General features: G+C 40.7%; 1 protein-coding gene across 4 annotated transcripts in view; it reads left to right on the top strand.

Annotated features, from left to right (window-relative positions):
* LOC310922772 (transducin-like enhancer protein 4) overlaps positions 1–20,456 on the top strand; it is a 96,729-nt gene that overhangs the window by 55,630 nt on the left and 20,643 nt on the right. The window lies entirely within an intron of this gene.

Here is a 20,456-nt window from a genome sequence, read left to right on the forward strand (position 1 = left end):
AACCTTACTGAGAACTTAGGAAAAGTTTGTCAAGTTTCTGGTGGTGCTTTTTTTATGAAGACATAATACATTCTTGGGGTTGAGGAGGTGATGGAAGAGATGTTCGCAGCATGAGTCTGGTGTGCATTAGACAAGATTAGCAGGAGGTTGTCAGGCAGATATTACTAGTGTTCTCTTGATGGTGTTGGGAGAAGCATGGTTCTGGGCACAGGCTTTGCCCCCACCAGAGACCGTCCGATCCAGGGCTGACACAAGGACTGACACCTTGGTTCTTTGACTGCTACAGGTGGGGACATGTCCCACAGCCTATCCCAGCACATCCATTCTGCCACTGGCACCCCTGACGTGTCCCAGCCAAGCACAACTGAGCCAAAAGTTGTCAGTTTTGCTGTTACACACATGGCTCTGCATAACAACCAGGAGCTGACAGGAACTGTCAGTTTTCACTGTGAGCATCAAAGGCTGCTGACATAAGACAACAGTGTGTTGGATTTCACTTCAGCCTCTTTGTCATGAGGGCTGGAAACTGCTATTACTGCTTTATGTGATGAGGTGGGAACACGTATTAATGACGATGTCCCTAGTACACCCACTCTGCACTGTGAACACATAAGTTTAGTCCATTTTCCTTTTTCCTGCACTCAAACTAACAAAGGCAAGGGGGGCAGATACCTGTAAGAGCACAAACCCATGTGGTTTCTTCTTGAGTGAGTATGCTTACCTGTACAGTTGGAACCATGATGATTTCAGTCAAGAAAGTGACTGAGAACTGCTAATATATGCTCTAAACAATATATGCTATTCATGTTTCTGTAACATCTGTGAGGTGTTAGGGTGTTTATGCTGGCATGGATGTTAGGGGGAACATTTGTACTGAAAAGGCTGATTTTGGCTGAGATAGATTCAGCTTCCAGAAGGAAAGAAGGGCATCTACTTTGTGCAGTTTGAAATAAGTCAATGTTTGTCTTGCACAGTGCTCAGGTTGTGAATTGGCTTGTGTGTCAGTATTATGGGGCTTACTACTAGCTTTGCAAGGTGAAATAGTTTGCTAATTTCCTTAAATGTTTTCAGTGATGCCCAGAGTAGCAGTAAGTCGCTTGGTCAATTGATCCCTCCTCCCTTAAGTGGTTCTTTGTTAAGAGAGGTTTTTTATGATTGTCTGCTGTGTGACTTGAGATGGTTTTTGTCAGCCAGAACCAGCTGGAGTCTGTGTGCTTGTATGAAATAATTTATTCATGCAGGATAATGCTCCTTAACATTTAACAGGTAATGAACGTGACATAAATTTCCTTCTTCCTTTTAATTTTTCCCTTTCCTCTTCCAATGTGCAAACAGGCAGGCTCTGGTACTCTAAATAGTAAGTAATTTTTGGCCATCTGTCAAAAGGAAATTTCAATACAAATTTAAATTAATGATGCCTGAAATTTTTTATAGCTCCTCTAAAAGCCTCTAATGTGCAGAAAATTCTGAATCTGCTGGTAGTAATTAGTGTAGCATGTAATGAGGATATGGGTAATGTTATACAGCCCCAGTGTAACGTTTTGATATGGTAGCAAAATTTTGATTTATATAAGGTTGTGCCTGGGTTTAATTGTGAGAGACACTTTAAAGTGTTTTCTTGCTGATACAGATTATTAAGCAGGGATTTTAAAATAGCTCATGAAGTGTAAATTTACGCTTTAGTGTGCAATTCAGGTAACAAAGGTACAGTACCCATTTCTACAAAGAAAGGAATTTTGCTGAAATGACCCATTTCTTGCCACTACTTACAGTGCTTTGGATTTGCTGGGCAGTTTTCATACTGAAACTTGTTGTCTCTAGCTGTGCTGGTCCTGACTCTTCTCTCAGCTCAGGCCAGGAAAAAAGCAGTTTGCATCATTCTAGCAAATGTGACGTGTTAGACTTGATCCTCCCCAGCACCTCTCTGGAGTGAGCAGTTCACTGCTGAAACTGAGTAGTCACCTTCAGGTAACATGAGATTGTCCAGGAGCTATTCCTAAATAATAGATCAGCATTGACACAGCAAGCCCTGTTGAGAAGGGCAGCTTTGGGAGCTCTTTGATTTCTTCTTGGATCCAGTCCTCCAAATTCTTCGCAAAGTTTAAAGTGTGGGAAAAATCTAAACGCCGTAACTGGGTCATGGGAGTGCTCTTTGTGCAGTGGCAAGGCTGTGGAGCAGACAAAAGGAAGGGAAGGGCGGCATGCGCCAGGGCTGTGCTCAGAGTGCAGCCCTGGCTTAAGGGCTCTGAGGGAATATAATGTGTTTAGACAGAAAGACAAACAGCTGTGCAGTTCGCTGAACAGCTTTTCACAGAGGACTTGGTGTGTCTCGTTTTCAAAGCTGTAAAACTTCTTTTTTTTAGAAGTAGAAAAAAAAACCAACAAAACAAAAGCAGGTTCTTATTTTAAGTGTATTCTTCCTTGCTAATTCCACTGCACAAGTTTTTTTCCACCACCTGTGAGAACTCTTAGTGTGGGAGGCATGTCCTTCTTTCCAGCCCTGGTATCATCTCTGGGACGAACGTGGCAAAAGTTTCTCTGGTGCCTAACAAAGTTCCTTTTCTAATGCATTCCATTTGGACAAACTATGGAAACATCTTGTGTAAAAAAACACCACCTGACAGAAAGTAGTGTACTACTAGCACTCTCTTCCCATAATTCTCAGTGCAGCAAATGGAATGGAGGAGCTCCCAGATGCAGACTGGGTTGTGGGACTGCCAGAGGTAGCCTGAATGTCCCTGAGCAGATTGTTCAAGAACCTCAGAATCTTCTGAAACGTGAATTCATGCGCACGATGCAACATGTGTTACTTTTTATCACTTCTAATATAGATCTCTTGTTCTTTATGTGCCTCTTATACACTGCCTTTCTTTGGGGTTGGTTGATTTGTTTCTTAGGGTTGTTTTTTGATTGTTGGGGTCTTCATCTGATTTTTAAATTATTTGGGGCAGAGACTATGCCTATAGTAAGACTTGCCATGTGATAAAACCTTTTTTTCATTTTGTTCTGTTTCAGCAGCAACAAGTGGCAATAATTGAAAATTACAGTCTTGTGACAGGAATAAAACAGCTGGTTTGAGATTCCTCTGGGGGGAAAAAAAGAATTTTAGAAGAAAAAAATCTGAAATAATGGATCAAGTTCAGCTTTAGGCCAACATGCTGGTGAATTGGGAGAAGTCTGTCAGGGCAAATTGAGGTGAATTTAGAAATAAAATTAATTTTGCCTTAATCTGTGTGAAAGCTAATAATTACACGTGGGTGATACAGGGAAGGTGGATGGATGCAATTCCCACTTTCCATTTACATTTGTGGTAGCAGGTGCTCCAGTGTTTCTCAAGCTGTTAGCCACTATTAAGTGTTTAGACCTCTTTTCATTTAGTTGTAAGTAAGAGTAGGCTGCTTAGTCCCAAATCTGTGAGTAACCTGATGCTTGGAGGAGTTGTGTGAATGCACTTCTAGAGAGTATAAGATAGTTTAACATAAAAATGCCCCAACATATAAGACTTCTAAATATTACCGGATGTAATTACGTTGCTGACTTAGTTCTTTTGCTGATAGAGGAACACCACATAAACTGCTGTTATATATTCTGTGGACTTTGTCCTAATTGTCAGGTTCCTTTTAAATGGGACTTCCTCTAGAGGCATGAGTGTCCTGCCAAATGTCTCTGCATTCAGTGTGTATTAAACAAGCCAAAAAAATGTCATTACCTTTTACAAACTTAAAAAAATTTGCAGAGTTTGTTTCCTGATCATTTTATTATTTGGCCAATTAATCATCATTCAGCTAAAAAGCACTTGACAGGCTTCTTAAAATCCAGACATTTCAGATTCGTGTCATGGATTCTGTTTGTTTCTTTTGCCATTCAGGAATGAAGCATTGTGTGTATTTTGCTTTCAGTTATGATGAAGCAATACTTCTAAACAGAGCAGATTTGAACTACACTGCTCTGCAAGAGTTGTGTTTTTGATGGTTGTGGGTGTTTTGGGAGTAGCATTACCAAATAATAATGAGTAACTTCTGTTGGCTTCTGATACAGTAATTTTTTCAGTATTAATTGATATCTGCCTCTGGGTGTGTAAGCTGTGCTGAAGGTAACAGGTGCCCTAATTCCAGAAAATGTGTTGTAATTGTTTGTTTGTGGAACAGATGAATAAATATCTGTGGGGCATAGCTGGTCCTCAGGTGGTGAACGTGAGTGGTTTAATGATGTGATTGGGTGAGACATGCTTGTTTGTTACAGTCTCGTCCAGTAACTGTCTGCTGAAGCAGAGCAAATACTAATTAGCAAGGTCCTGTTTGTTTCAGTCTATCTTACGGAGCTGATTTTTTGGCACTGCTTTTTTTTTTTTCTTAATAACCTTTTCATGGTTAAACTTGTAGTATGTCATTCAATGCAGTTCTTAAAAAGACTTCTGGAACATGAAACTAAACCTCAGGTGTTTATCTCCCTGCTGTGTTTCTTTATTTCTCCCCCCCACCCCAACTGAGTTTTAATTTTTTCATTCATGCAGTATCACAGCTTTAGTCTTTTTCAGGAGGTCTTCTGGGAAGTTTAATTTAGTGTACTCATATTCATATAAAAGTAACAGTATACTCTGGTATCAAAGAATTAGCTGCTTCTGCCGGTTTTGATGGTTTCATCTCTTTTACCCGGTAGCTTTGTATCCACTTCTGTCTGTTAATGGCACACTGTCCTCTTATCTTACCTCTTTTTGCACATTTCCACAGGGTGATTCTTACTCAGTGGTATGCTCACATTTGGTCAAATTCCCATAGTGCATCCCACTGTTAAACTTTTATATTGCCACTTGGTGATTTGGGTAACTCAAATATTCTCTCTCCAGATGCTCTCTTCACCCAGAAGGCAAATACATACATAGGCTGTAATTTCTAACCTGAGCAGTCATGTCTAATTATTTCCATGGCAACAGACTGTGATGTTGATAACACAGGATTATGATTTCACATCATAGAGTAGGAAGAGGAAGTTTGCTGGAATGAGGAGGTGGGTGGAAAGGTCTCCAGTGCAAAGGCTTTGACAATATAATAGCTGGGGGAAAAGAAGTAAAGGGAGGAAATTAATTTGTTTATTCTGTCTCTTCAAGTTCTTGTTGTTGTAAGCATACAATTAAAGTCATGCTTTAGATGCTGGAATTCATGTCTTACTCTAGTTTACTCATGGTGGAGTGTGAATAAAGAACACATTTGCAGGTCAGGTTACATAGATATTTGTCAATGGGAGAAGATAACACAGATCGATTTTTGTCAAAAGTTAGGTCCAAAGTAACTTGAAACATCCCTTATTTTTACATGAATCAGTGGATTTCTTGGGCATGCAGATTATCTGCTAAAGGGAGGGAAGAGGTGCACCTTCTGGATTCAGTGACGTGTGACATGCATTGGAAGTTTCTGTCATGTGGGTGAAGTCACTGAATGATAATAGTATATTTGTATTGCTCTTCTTGTCTCTTTTCTGGCACTGGGAAAGGAGCACATTCCTAGTCCAAGATGATTAGGTTGATTCAGAATAAGTTTAGGGAAATGGGTAGTTGACATATATGCAAGTTGTTGCATGAGATTATTGAATGCAACATGAATTACAAAGTTTCAGCTGTGCTTTGAGGGAAGAAGCGATTAGACTAGCGAGCAGGAACTGGCCGTTGAGGGAAGTTTGCAGTAAAGTTGCACTGTTTCCTGCACAGCTCTAATTGAGTTGAATAATTAATTAAATATCTAAAGCTCAATTAGCCTATTCTGTGTAGCAATTTGAAAAGTTCTGTCTTTTCTTATGTGACATTTGGCCTTTTGAAGAACAAAAAATTGGAAATGCTAACGCTTTTCATCCAACTAAGGGAAGAAAATAAAAATGTCTCCATAGCAACAAAGCTTCTTCGTAGATCATTTCCTAAAATATGCCTGAACCAGAAGCAGATGCCTGATTTAGGAATCTTGCCTTCTTCAATATAAACAAATAACTTATAGGCAGGTGTTGGAAATAATATGGAAATCCTATTAAAGAGCTCTGGGTTCCTGTCAGTCAGGAAGCCCCTGCCACAAAGGGGTTGGCTGTCTGAATAAAGGAGGCAGAGTAAATTCTTGTTAGGCTTTAGCTTTTCCCAGGAAATTATTGTCTCTGCATGCTCTTTCTCTTGCAAGTCTGAATGCAAGCCGTTTCTTCTGCTGATCCCTTCTACCACCCTTGCTTTCTCCCTCTCTTCTCCTGCTGGATTAGTACTTGATGTTAGTGGCGGCTGCTGCTGGTTGGCGTGTTGTGTCATTTGTGATTTTAACCCCTGTTCCCCCCTTGCCTCCCATCTGCAGCCCTGCCTTGGCTGGTGAGAGGATAGCTAGGGGAGATGCTTGACGCTGGCCTGGAGTGAGAGAGGGAAATTCTCTTTGTGAATTTATAAATTCTGGTAAAGGTTTTGGCATGTGTGGTTTGCTGGTGTTGGGGTTCCAAATAAAAGTGTGGGGGTTTGCGTTATGTGTCTAGAAAGTTGCTGGAATGCTCTTGATTCTTTTTAATCTTCTTTTGAAGTTACTGAGAAAACATGCTTGCCATCACTTACCTATTAGTCTAGTGTGGCACTTTTGTTGCATTTCCTGTTTCTGATGTCAGTTTTGTTCCCAGATATGGCTGTACTGAGGTCTCCCCTACAGCAGCTTACCTGCCAGCTTACCTGCAGGTCGTGGGTGAAAACTTCAGGGCAGGTGCTGAGGATGTGCTTTCCAGGGTCTCTAGGTTGGAAACGGAGACGATGTGTTTGTCTCCTCACATCTTGTCTCTACATTCCTTGTCATTCCAGACACAGTGGTGCTCTTTATAACACTCAGAGGGTTAAATGTGGATAAATACAAAACAAGGCTTCTGAAAAGCCTGAAGATTATCATGCAGCATTTCTCGGACTATAGCCTCCGAGACGCACTTCATAAAGCCAATAAAGCGCGCGCTGGTGGTCTCCCGTTGCTCTGGCAACGGACCACAGGGCACCCTGTGTGTGAAATGCATGAACATCTGCGAATTAATCTTTTTTTAGTTTGTTCTTTCCTTGGCACCAGTTGAGCTGTGCTGGCTGGTAGCAACACAGCCAGAGCTGGAGGGGACGTCAGGGATGCCCCAAGCTCCTGGCAGAGAGGGTGAAGCTAGGTCCTTCCCCAGCAGTGCTTCCCACGATGAAGGGATTGAAGGAATTCAGCTTGATCTCACTTCTGCTGGGATGCTGTTAACTTGCTTTTGGATGCATGGGGGGAAGAAATTTAAAAAATATTTTCCTAAGCTGACGTATCGTTTGCCTTGTCGGTCTTACATGAAAAAATAATCTAAGAGGAAAATTGAAATAAGCTCTTGTGTCCATGCGGCATTTTTACTGGACTTCACTGCTTGCATGCTTCACTCTCACAAGACTGGAGAAGAAACAGAACTTGAGGGGTAGAAAGTCTCACATAAATTGTAAAATGGAGATGTGTGGCAAAAGTCAGCAGTGTGACAGCTGACCCAGCAAGAGGCCCAGCCTCAGCTATGCTTAAGAGATGCAAATCCTGGGGATGGTATATAATGGAAAATTAAATTTAATAATATATTTAATAATAAATTAAAATTATAGAGACCACTAGTACAAGGGTTATTTACTTCTTGTCATTTCCCTGGAAGAAGCCTCTTTTCCTTTGTCGTCTGCCACCCTCACCCCTGCTGCAGTGCACCAGGGTATAGGTTTCATGTCTGGCTCCAGAAGCTGTGCTGGCTGCTGGCTCTGACTGCTGGCTGCCAGCTCAGGGCTTGCCCCAGCTCTCCACTGAGTCTCGGGGAGGACTGTAGGGGGAACACTATGAGTGTTGCATCATCAGCAATTGCTGGATGCAATCAGTGTTTTAATGAAGCATTGGAAGTGAAATGCCACTTTAATCTGCTAATTGCATTAAAAGGACAGCAGATTGCTCTGTATCATTTCTTTTTGATCTGCAAACATATCAAAGAGTACTGAGGAGCTATTAAGTGAGATATAGCAGCCAGTCCAGTGCTACTTGTTTGCATACGAATATTAGCAGGCACAGCTGCACCTCTCTTTTTCTGCCACTCAAGAGGCAGTGAATGCAGCTGTGGGAGTGTTCTTTATGCATACTTATGAGTAAGTGGGGTGGAGGGGTGAGAGAAGGAAAAGATTCAGCATGGGTTGTTCCTTTTTCCATTAACTGGGTGAGCTGTCTGTCGTAGATTCTCCGTACAGAGAAGCTGGCATATTTCAAGCCACTATATTGTTTGAAAGAAGGCATACAGTATTTTCTTTGCTATATTAATCTTGACAGATCAAAATAAACAATAACACTGATTTTACTGGCAGGGTCCTGCTTTGTTAGACTGGTGTGTTCTGCAGAGGTGCAGTGCAGGAATATGGAAAAAAGGCCAGGAGAGGTGTCTCCCAATTACAGTGACCCCCAGAAAGGTTTTCCGCAGTTGTGTTTGTGTTTGGCACAGAGCACACACAGCATAAAACTCTTCAGCTATGGCAATGTATTTGAATCCTTTGCTCTTTTTTTATATTAACAAAGTGGACACACAGTATAGAAATCACTGGTTGCATTAAGTTGAAAAGCCAGTGCTGACCTAAATAACATAAAGCTTTTCCTTATGATCTTCCAATACCAGGCATTTAGGAAATCATTGTGTGTGGCTTGTAGTAATTATACCTGTTTATTTCTCCTTTCCGTGATATATTTTTTGAAGCTGTATCTGTTGATGTAATAGTTCTGTCTCACCTCTTGATTTCTTTTAAGATATCAATCTGCAATTTATTTTAGCCCTGGAAGAAATTAATGTTTGGCTTTTCTTTCCTGCTTTGAGAAGTTTTGTGCCATGACCTCTAACTACTATTTTGTAATGAGCCTTGCTGTCCCATACTGCAATTTATGAGAAGAATTCAGGGTCTGTATAATTTAAAAATAATCTCTTTTAAAATCAATTACAGTATACCTTATGGTGTTAAAGAAACCTTTATCTGCCATTCCCTTGCAGCTTAGTATTTTTCTGAGTGATACGTCAGTATGCATAGTTGACATGAGTAGCAAAGGTATCCCACCTTAAGCATAAAGGCATCTGCCCAGGATCAGTTTTTTGCCCTCAGAAAAAGCAGTGTGTGCTCACCATCTAGGTAGCCTAAGAGTTTTGTATCGCACTGCAGGTGTTTGAAAGCAGTTATTTACCAGACCTGGAGGACTCTGGTGTGCTTTATGAAGGTTTTGTGGTTAACAGTGTTACCTTCAGCTGTGGCAAAGGCTGGGGGTGCCATTTTTCGGTGGTGCTTCCTCTTCTAATGGGTGAGGAAGAGAAGACATAGTCAAAAATTTTGATGTTATCTCTCTTCCATATTCTTTCTAGAGTATTTATCATCAGACTGTTTCTAGTGTCTCTAGCATCAGAGGTTTTTCCCATTTAATCTGTGCAAGTTGCACCAATACTAATAAACAAACTTAGTGTTGCAAATAGCAATAACCTGATTTTTAATAGTAAATCTAACAGAAGTTTCCCACCAAGTAGTGTAAGGCTGTAGTGGGTACTAACAGCTGCAGTGATCACAGTGTGATGGAGCTGCTGCTATTTAATAGACAAATGTTTCATGATTGTTTTGGACAGAAAGAGAATGAGAACTTTATTTGATAGAAGAAGTCTCTCATGTTGACAACACACAACACCAGAGATTGCTACAGTGCAATCGCTGCAAAGCCTTATGTTTTGCAAACAAAATATGTTGCAGGTTCTAATTATAAAAACAAAAATATGTTCTTTAATTTGACATACAGAGAGAATTTCATTTACTCTTTCTCTAAGTCTTAAAACTGCCAGGAATCCACTCTGGAATACTAGTTACTCAGCGTGTGCAACTGTTACTTAAGATGTCAAAAGTAAAATATTCATAAGTGTATTTGATATTGTATTCTGGCTCAAGATACATATCGGTCCAACACTGCGCTGTGATGTATATGAAAACCGGTCCTAGGAAAAACATTTGTTCACATCCAGGGTTGTTCTTGCCAGTAATGTGATTAAATCAAAACAAGCACCATTTGTTACCTAATTTGCCCATTTTCTTAAAGTTTGCTAAAAGTTTAGAAATGGTATGTTAATGTAATGGAGTGATTGTGACAAAAGCCAACAAAATCAGGGAAGCAGACATCTGGAGGTGGCTGTTTCCCACACTAAAATAGCAATTGAAGTAAAACATGTAATGTGTAGCACTGGGTTCTGTGCAGTAAGACTACATAGTCCTGCTCTTTGAAACTGTAAACATGAACCTATGTGAAACCTCTGGAGTAAGATGAGTGAGCATTTGGCTTGTGTCAAATATACATGGGGGGCAATGGAGGAAGAGAGAGATATGTGGGAATAAGTGCGTGTTTCCTTTCTGTATCCACCTGACTAACTACTGTGCTTATTTTTACCTACACTTCACATATTCTCTGGAGAGAGCTCTTTTACAATTTGCATGAAAAAAGGAAGAAAAACGGTAAGCACCAGCCTTGATTATGCTGTATGGAGATCAAGCAGCTAGTAAATTGATGTGTGCCTAACACTTGTATGTTAAAAGCTGTATGTTCTTTATACCAGAAGCAAGGTGTAAGAGGGCATTAATTCTCTAAATATTAATGCTTTTTAAGATCTCAGGTTACCATTGCCCTCTTAAGTCAGAATGTGCCTTATGTTCCCTCTTCTCCTGTAGGACATCTGGTGGTTCCTTGGAAATATTTGAAGAGCCATTGTTTAGCAGTTTGAAGAGAAAGCCTTGAATAATTGACACAAGAAATGATTAGGCAAGCACTTGTCTATCTAACTGAATTATTCTGCATGTTTGCTGAAGCAGTTAAGCAGCAGAACAGCATTTTCTTCTCTGGAGGCATTACAGGAGTGTGGTATTGACCCACCTAGTTATTGGGTTTCAGTCTTTTGTTGACATTGTTGTAAATGAAAGCAGTCTGGACAGGGACTAGGCAGCTGGGCTGGATAATTGTGGAGGATTCATGCTTGTTGCTGTTACCCTCAGTGTTTGTAGTAGGTTGTTTGCTTTGACTTTGTTGAACTGTTGACAAAAGCATTAGATACAAATGGGAACAAATAAAGTGGTGAGATGCCAGGAGGGCTTGGCAGAAATGGTGGTTTTCATTCCAGCTTAAATAGGGAATATCAGCACTGGATGGGTAAGGGAAGGTGTATTCAGCATTTATGTGCTTTTCCCTCCCCTTTCCCTTTCTTTCCTTAGTGCTAAATATGTTTTGGCAAACAGGTGAATAAAAAGAGAGTAGAGGCAATTTCACCATTGCCTTAACTCCTTGGCACTACGTTTTTGAAGCTCTCTGTGACTGTGGATGCCTTGCTGGGCAAATCCAGTTCCTGAAATGAAAGGATTAAGTATATAAAGGGAAGGAGAGAAAAAAAACAAACAGAGAGAAAAGGACAGGGGTGTAGAAGGGCTAGAGATAAGAAAGGAGAGACTTAAATAGGACGGTATACACTAAGTAGTATAGCCAGCAAAATTGAAGTCATTTACTGGAACGCTTTTAATTTGGTTTAAACAAAATACTCTTTTGTATATTCAAATTGGGAAGTAGCAGCTCAGCTGTTGTGAAGCCAGAAAATTAATGGTATTTTTAGTGAAATAGCAAACGCATGTCAACAACATAGCTGTGGATGATAATGTTGGCATTTTATTCATGAGGAATTATCAGTGCAGGTTACTGGACAACATAGTGTGACTGGAATGACTGAGCACTCGGAAAGCGGCTGTCCTTCTGTAAGACAATTTCATTTTACATTTAGTCCTTCAGGAGGAGAAGAAGGAGACAGAAAGAAAACATTTAAAAAACATGACTGAGATATCTATCCTTATGGTTTCTAGGTCCCAGAGAGTAATCTTTCTACCTCTCTCTGACTCATAGTTTTCTGGCTGTCCTTCTTTTCAAGTGTGTCTTGTGGAATGGCAGAGAATAGATGCAGAAGAATAGCATCACATTAGGATATCTTTGCTGAAAAAGCAGTTTTGGCCCTGGAGGAACGGCAGGTTTACTCTAGCCATCTCCAGCAATTGAGTTTTGTTCTTGAGTATTGTTTACTTGGGACCCGTAATTCATCTAATGTGTTGTGAAATATGGTTATGCTGGCTGGTTTTGGAGGAAGTTAACGTATGATCTGGAAGGTCTTGCTGCTTGACAGGAGAGGTGCTTTGTGTTTGTTATTCTGACTGTAGTGTTCTTGTAGCGCTCAGCTTCAGGGTGTTGTGCAGGTCAGCTGGAAGGTGGCAAATAAAGTTCACAGTGGTGAAGACACCACTGCAGTGAAAGAAGAAGGTGCTGTTCATTATTGCTGTCTGAAGGTATACAAAGGTATTCCTTGCCTCTGCTGTAACCTGTGCACCTGCTGGTATCTGAGGTAGCTGGAGGGTTTTGGGATACCAAAGTTGTGATGTTCAGGTATTTTTTGTTGCCCGCCTTCATGGATCTTCAAGTTGTCCTGAAATCAAACACCATAGTAGCCAGGTAATCGTGGTGTTTATGGACCCATTTTGAATAATCGTCTGTGAGTGTTTTCATTATTCCCCTTTGTTATGGTTGCCCTGTTGTTCCTGCTCTCATCATGATAAGAAAAGAAGGGAAGCACAAAAAGAACTAAGGAAGAAATTGCTTTTTACTGCTGTCACTGCTAAAGTTTCTTGGAACATGCAGGATGCTTGTTGTGTCAAATCATAGCTCTGTTGACATCAGCAAGTGTTTTGCCCAGATGTTAAATACTGTGAGATTAGGCCTGAATTTGTTATTAATCCTACAAATATCAAAACAAAGGGTAGAAGTACCAAGGTATTTCTAGCAGCCGTGCTAGTAGTGGTGTTACTGTACGTGTCAGTTAGTGCATGATGAATCCCCAATTCTTTTCTCTTCGGGAAATATGCATAACAATTCTAAAGGGAGCTAAAGGTATTATGTTAGCAAATTTCAGCCTTGATTGAAGGTTAAGTGAGGACTTTTTGAAATGCAGGGACTTAAAGCTCAATCAAAACAAAAAATATTCCATAATCATGTTTGAACAACATTTGGGAAACCCAGTTTTGGATCACCTAAATTGTTCACCTAAATTGTGTGAGAATTCGGAAAAACTAACTTGTGAATGTTCTGTGGCATTGTCTTACTTTTTAGACAGGCTTGGATAGTTTTATGTTTCCATGTGAAATGTACTTTTTCCTGTACTTAGCTGCACAGAGTTATGGAGAGCTGAGACCAGGAAGCAGGAAAGTGCTTCTGGAATGGATTTGCATTGAAGTAACAGTAGTTTTGAATGAAGGAAAGAGGGAGAGAACTGGTGTGCTACATAGGCTGAGATTGAATTGGACTTATTCAAGTCACAAAGTGATTGTGCATTGTGGGGCAACATTTTTTTGCACTGTCGGGTTTCAGATTATATGCAACTGGGATTCTAAGCTGCCCAGTTAGGAAGAAGAGTGGATATAGGAAAGAACATTCAGTAATAAGAAACAGTAAAACAAGACAGAAGTAACAGTATAGGAGATAGATGAAGCCCTAAATCAGTGGTGCACTTCCTTTAACTACAGAAGGTCTTTGCTGGCAGCTTGCCCTGAATCAGTGGGCTGCACCTATTTTGCACATAATTTATATTGGATTTTAATCAGATAAGCACAGACCATGTTTGTTTTTCATACTTATGTAGTGCTTAAAGTGCAAACAGTGCATAGCAAAAAGCAATAAAAGACACTGTAGCTGGTGGGTTATAATAAAAGAGGTGATGATGGAAAGACTGGCTCTGCATTTCTGCAGAAATCAGGGAGGTTCATCTGACAGCTGACTATCTTTGAGAAAGTCTTACTCATTCTGAAGTACAGGTTTGAGTTTATTACGTAGCTGCAGGCTTGGCTTTGTACACATCTTGAACACATAAGGTTAATTTGAGGACAAAATAATTTCAAAGACAGACTTGCAGATAGCGCATTTCCTGATTAATTCTATTACCCATGGGTAATTCAAAAGGCAACAGTGTTAACCACCAGTAGCATTTTCTTCCTGGAACCTCCTGAATACTCTTCAGAGTATTTAGTTGCATCTCAGATGTGGCGGCTTTAGGTTCTCATAGTTTGGCTATGAAATGCAGAAAACATATATGCAATGCAGAAATGTTTCCTCCTTTACGTTTCTCATGTCTGTGTTGTACAGATTTGTGCAAACAAAGAATTGGCTGAAGTTCTTCGTTTGTATAGTTTCTGCAGTTTGTACAGTTGTTGGAATAATTGGATTGTTCTAAACTTCTAGCTGTGTTTTTACTGATACAAGGAATACGATTATTTTACGATTATACTGATTATTCCTTCCTCATTTTTAAATTTCAGTCTAGCATATGTAATAGATCCATTTTGCTGATACCAGAGTACCTCCAAATCTTCAATCCATGAATCCTCACAACTACTCTGTAAGGGAAGGAAACACTCTAGACTTCTGAAATTATCCTGCTTTTATAGATAATGAAGAGTCTCCATTGATTTCATGTGATCAGATGAAAGTGTAGACTACTAAACCTACGTTTCCAAAATATATACAGTTTTACAACCTCCCCACTTTTGGTTTTTAGCTCAAGCATCAATGTTACTTTGTGATCCATCTGTACTTAATTCTTCCTTTTGAAACCTCACAGTGGTTTTGAGTCCTATTCTTGGCAAGTACAGGCATGCTTCTAGTTTGACCACTCAGTCCTTTTGAGCTACTTCCAGTTTCATTTGACTGTCTAATCTCTGCATGTTTTTGCAGAAGACAGGCTTTGGTTGAATTTTTATCCTTCCTTCCAGCTCAATTCATTGCTCTTGTGTTTCTGTGGCTCCTTCTACACTGGGTTGTTGGACACATGACCAAAAAGGATACTCAGCAAGTTCACAGGTGAAAAAAAACTGGGAGGAGCTGTTGACTCCCCCGAGGGGAGGGAGGCCCTGCAGGGAGGCCTTGACAAATCAGGGCTCTGGGCCTGAGAAAGTGCTGCATTCTGCACCAGGGGTGGGGCAGCCCTGGATGTACGGACAGACCAGGGAATGAGACACTGGAAAGCAGTGCCATGGAAAGGGACCTGGGGGTCCTGGTCAGTGGCAAGTTGAACATGAGCCAGCAGTGCCCTGGCGGCCAGGAGGGCCAACCCTGTCCTGAGGGGGGCCTCGGGCACAACATCACCAGCCGGGCAAGGGAGGGGATTGTCCTGCTCTGCTCTGAGCTGGGGCAGCCTCACCTTGAGAGCTAGGGCCTGGTTTGGGTGTTATAATGTGAGGAAGACATTAAACGGTTAAGAGAACATTTAAGGCAAATGAGGATGGTGAAGAGCCTTGAGGGGAAGCTGTGTGGGAAGTGGCTGAGGTCACTTGGTCTGTTCAGCCTCAAGGAGACTGAGGGGAGACCTCATTGCAGTTACAACTTCCTCGTGAGGGGAAGAAGAGGGGCAGTCACTGACCTCTTCTTTGTTGTGACCAGTGACAGGACCCAAGGAATAGCCTTGCAGCTGTGATAGGAGAGGTTTATGTTGGCTGTTAGAGTTTCTTCTCCCAGTGGGAGCTGTTTCAGTTGGGCACTGGAACAGCTTTCCATGAAAGTCCCAGCGCTGGCCTGACAGAGTTCAAGAAGCATTCTGACACATGGAATGACTCTTGGGAGTGTCCTATGCAGGGGAAGGAGTTGGACCTGATGATCCGTGTGGGTGCCTTCCAACTCAGCATATTCTGTGATTCTGTGATATGTAGCAGAATCAGTGGAAGCCACAGCACTGTTGGGTGGGTCATAGCAAGGGGAGTTTGTGTTTGGTTGTGCTGCTTGGACTAACCACCTGTCACACAGTGTAAATAAGTACACTATGCCACAAAGCACAATGCCAAAGCCTTGGTGTTAGTGTTAGCCCACCTTCAGACCACACCACTCACCAGCAGTGGTGACTCTTCACATCCCAGCACTGTGCCTGAACTGCTCCTCGTTGTGTTACTTCCGGCCCAGGGCCACACAGGCAAGGCTCTGCCACTTTCTGTACGTGAAGCAGAGTTGTTCAGCCAAAGACAAGGATTTTGGGCACAGTGCTCTGCTGTCACTGTTAGCCAGGTACCCAGCAACAGCTGCTGCGCAGCTGGAGGACTCTTCCAGACTTCCTGCAAGGCTGCTACTGGGGAGCAGCCCTAGAGGTGGATGTAGGAATGTGATTTTTATCAGTAGTGAAAGTGCCCAATGGGGAGAGTGTGCAGGCAGGAAAGAAGGATTTCCGTATGTGGGCTGGAGTTTGGATATAATTGTACCTGCTGTGAAAGAGTTTTTTACACTTTTTTACTGTAAGGGCTCCATCTGGTGCTCTAGGTGTCTTTAAACGAAAATTTGCATTTGCTGTCAGAACTAAAGGCTATGCACAGTGAGCATTCTGATGGTCTTATCTGTCACAACAAATAATGAAAGCTTGTCCTGCACTTGAACCCTGTAATATAAAAGGGGCAAGGAAAGGCAGTGAGATAAGGTGGGACAGACTGGACAGATTCAGAATCTGTCCCCATGTTAGCAGGAAACAGCAGTAAAGACCCACTTTAAAATTCAAGATTTTCTATCTTAAAACAGGACTGAGCTCATTACCGAGAGTAAGCAAGGTAAGCAGTGCAAGGAAACTCAAGCAACCCAGATGTTGGTCAGTAAACGATAGTGTGACTCCCAGCTCAGCCTCTGAAGTTCTGGCTAAGGACATGCTGGCAGTGCTCTGTATACTCAATGTAAAGCCCCACTCATTCTTCAGATTTGAAGATGATGTGTGCAGAGATCATCATCATAGTCAAGCCTTGCATTAGGAAACACTTTGCTAGCTCTTCTGACTAGTGTTTTGAAAAGGAACAATCTTGGCAAGCTGTTATGGAGAAGAAATGTACTGACAAACTGTTGTAATTTGAGATTTAATAACTTCTCTACAGAGAAGCTGATTTTATAAGTCATCCTGTGCATTCATCCCAGCTCTGTTTTAACCTTCTCACCTGGATCAGTCTTTACAACTAAATTCATTCCTGACCGTGCGTAAGATCAAGCTGCCTATTTAGGTGTCCTTTAAAGTGTGGGTGTTGGGTTTTGCTGTACTCCAGAGCAAGTAAAAAAACGCTTGTCTGCACTGTTTCACCCAGTCAGTGGGTGCCTAGAGGAAATTGTATGTATTGAAGGAGACTGTCGAGGCTTTCTCTTAACCCTGTAATTCCAGCTTTTATAGTGCTTCTTGGGCCTTTGATCTCCACACTCTTAATTGGCTCACAGGGAGATTATTTACAGTCAACAAGAAAAGTACCTTGAACTTGTCATTTTAATAAACTTGTTGCTTGCCAGCTTCTCTAGAGGCATCCCATATGGAAATAAACATCTTTCATTTTGGTTTATAAATAAATTTTTAAAATGGTTTCCTGGAACCTTGATGAGATATCAGGTCTTTGCAGATCTAAATCCACAGCACAGGTATTGCTTGGAAACATGCTTGGTGTTCTTTAACATGTACTTAAGGCTAGATTAGAGACATAAGACTTTTTTTAGTCCCCTCTTTCCACCAGCTCATTTCCAAACTATTTAAAATAAAGAGTCTGAGCATGTATGGTATTTAAAAAACCTTTCACATGAGGTTTTTAAAACAGATCAATTTCAGCATTAAAGTGTTAGTAATTCAGCAAAGGAAAATTCAACTCAGGATTGTGTAGCTGTAATAATAATGTATTATATCCGTCTTCCTTTCTAACAGTAGAGTTGAACCTAGTGAATTACATAATTCAGGAGCATTTGCCAGAATGCTGTTTTAGGGTTATTACTGTAGTCTTCCCTTAAAAGCAAGTGGAAAGAGGAATTGTATTATGAAATACTTCAGTGAGAGACAAGAGTCTTCAGAAATACCTAAAATAACTAATTTGAATAGAATAAAAGGTCATGTGTGTGCATGCCAAGTTAATCACATTTAACTACTTGGCAGAGTGCAGTGGGAGTACAAGAGGGAGATTCTTGCTTTTTCTTTTCTCTAACCTGAATTAAAAATGTATTGGCTACTCATTGCTAACATCAAAACATTTCCAGCTAGCCTGAAGTGACTATTTGATTGCGCTTTTAACATTTAAAACATTAACAGTGTGACCTATCTAATATAAATAATAGAAGGCCCAGAGAAGTAAAAGCTACTGCTGCTTCTCTTGGCAAAGCTCTACAATGTTGAGGAGTTGTAATGTATCTAAAAATCTGACAGAAAGAACCATGTGTTTTATTTTTTCAGTCTTCAGAGTAGGTGTTGTACTTATGATGTGCTATTATATACTGATGTAACTGATTCAAGGCTATCTGCAGAATCTGTGTTCCCACCACTCTCCATCCATTCCACTTAGCAGGGTCTGTGATTTGAAGAATGAAACTGAGGACCATTATTTTTGCAGCAGACTGAGGTCCAGATTCAGAATAGTGCACAGTAGGTATCTAAAGTTCAGCACATATGTACATTCCTCTGATTTCTTTTTCTGCTTTGTGACTTCCGTAAGATCAAAGTGTGTGCCTTAAATCTGGCATTTGCTGAAGTGCTTTCCTGAACAGGAAATGGGATAATTTCCTGAACAAGGGTCTTGGGAACAGAAGTGAGTGAGGGTAGATGAAGTGAGGCAGATACACTGGGCTGGAATATTATTTGGGCAGAGAGAAGAACAGTAGCGTTCAAAGGTTTTTTTATGGAAGATACTTTTAATAGATGGTTAAGAGAATGTTTTGTTTCAGAATCAGCATGACCTGGAATGTGCAGACATTTAATAGCACCCAGTTATGATTCATTCACCTGCCCAATTAAGAACTTGGTTGGATAATGAAATTCCGGTTTTAGTGGACACTTATCAGAGGCCGTGGCTTCCTAAATTTTGTCGGGTACTGAAAAAGTCTTCAGAAACCACACAAAACCTAATGGAGAAGAGGACCAAATTGCTAGTCTCTTGCTTAATACCTGAACACGTGAACATGTTTCTGCTGACAGAAGCAGCCAGGATATGGCGTGAGATTTCTATTGAATTTTAGGTGGCTTTTTGTAATCATGGTAGCATTTTGAAGGCTGCTGTTTTCCCCATGACTTTTGTACTGATCAAGTCAGGAACGAATGGGATTAATAATAGAGATAAGGGAGATAACTAGTCAGAACATGTAGAAAGAGATCATCAGCTCTATTTGTGAATTATTCAGTTAAAACAGTAATTTGCTTTGTCTTCTTATCATCTCCTAGGTCATCTCTGCAGCAAAACAAGTAGAATCCTTTAGAGACAAACAGAAGGGAAGAAAATGAAAGTGTTTTTCCCTGGAGGGTTGATACTTATGGATAGATTGGAATAGAGCAGAAATGTGAAAACTCAAAACTTAGGCCTTTGCCATAAATACAGCCTTTGTTAGATATAACCAAAACTGAAAATGTAGGATACTAGAGTACAGTACCTGATGGAGGGGAGCTAAATTGGCTGGCTTTTGGGACTGTCTTCAGATGTGATCTCTGTGGGTTTTAAAGCAACAAAAGAAAAGCTCATTAGCACTAAGTTAGATCCTTCTGGTCAAAATAGAGAATAGATAGGGAATGTAAATCTCAGGAGAAAGTTGTTAGGACCTGTCACATGAAAACTGAATCCACTTAAAGATCTCTGGAGAAGGCAACATTTAAAGCCTCATCATTGCTGCTTGAACATGGAAAATCTAGGGGGTGTAGATGTGTGTATTTTTTACCTCCTAACTTCAATTGCCAGTACTGAAGGGATTTTTATAACCCTTGTGCCTTGAGATGCTGCAGAAAAGCGTTTGCATTCAGCTTGGCTCTGTGCCTTACAGTCCATTTTAATCACTTTGCAAAGTGGAAGGATAACAGTTCTACTACAGTGCTTGGTCTGAAAAGAGGACTCTGAGCAAAACCCAGTTATTCTTCAGAGGGATTTCCTGATTCTTGCAGGAACAGAGTATAAAGCATACTGACACAAGCATTTAATGGCTATCGTAAAACATTGTCGTGTTTCTTTAGAATTCTGAAAACTAGCCAAGTATCCCTGTGTATTCTGTTTAAATGCAGTTGTTGTGAAAACATAAATAGTATTGATATTCTGGAGCTATATTGGATGTTGGAAATATTTATGCATGTCCATCATTGGCTTTTGAAGAACACTCATGAAGTACTACTGCTTTTCCTTGGAGAGGAGGACTGTATTTTCCTATTTCCTTGGCACTGCTCAGTTCCTCAGGTTTCCAAAGATATGTACCCTGAATTCTTCTGAATTTCTGTAACTTGATGACCTTTGACCCTTCCCTTTAAATGACTCTGATTTTGGCTAAAGTACCATTTAGAGGCTTTGATCAAAGAGGCAGTCTTTGATGACCAATGTGCAGGTGTGTCTTGGACTCTCACACTTAATTTCTAAAATGCCAGCAGGACATTTTTCT

The sequence above is a fragment of the Zosterops lateralis genome (genome assembly GCF_965231275.1).
Source record: "Zosterops lateralis genome assembly, chromosome: Z".
Classification (NCBI taxonomy): domain Eukaryota; kingdom Metazoa; phylum Chordata; class Aves; order Passeriformes; family Zosteropidae; genus Zosterops; species Zosterops lateralis.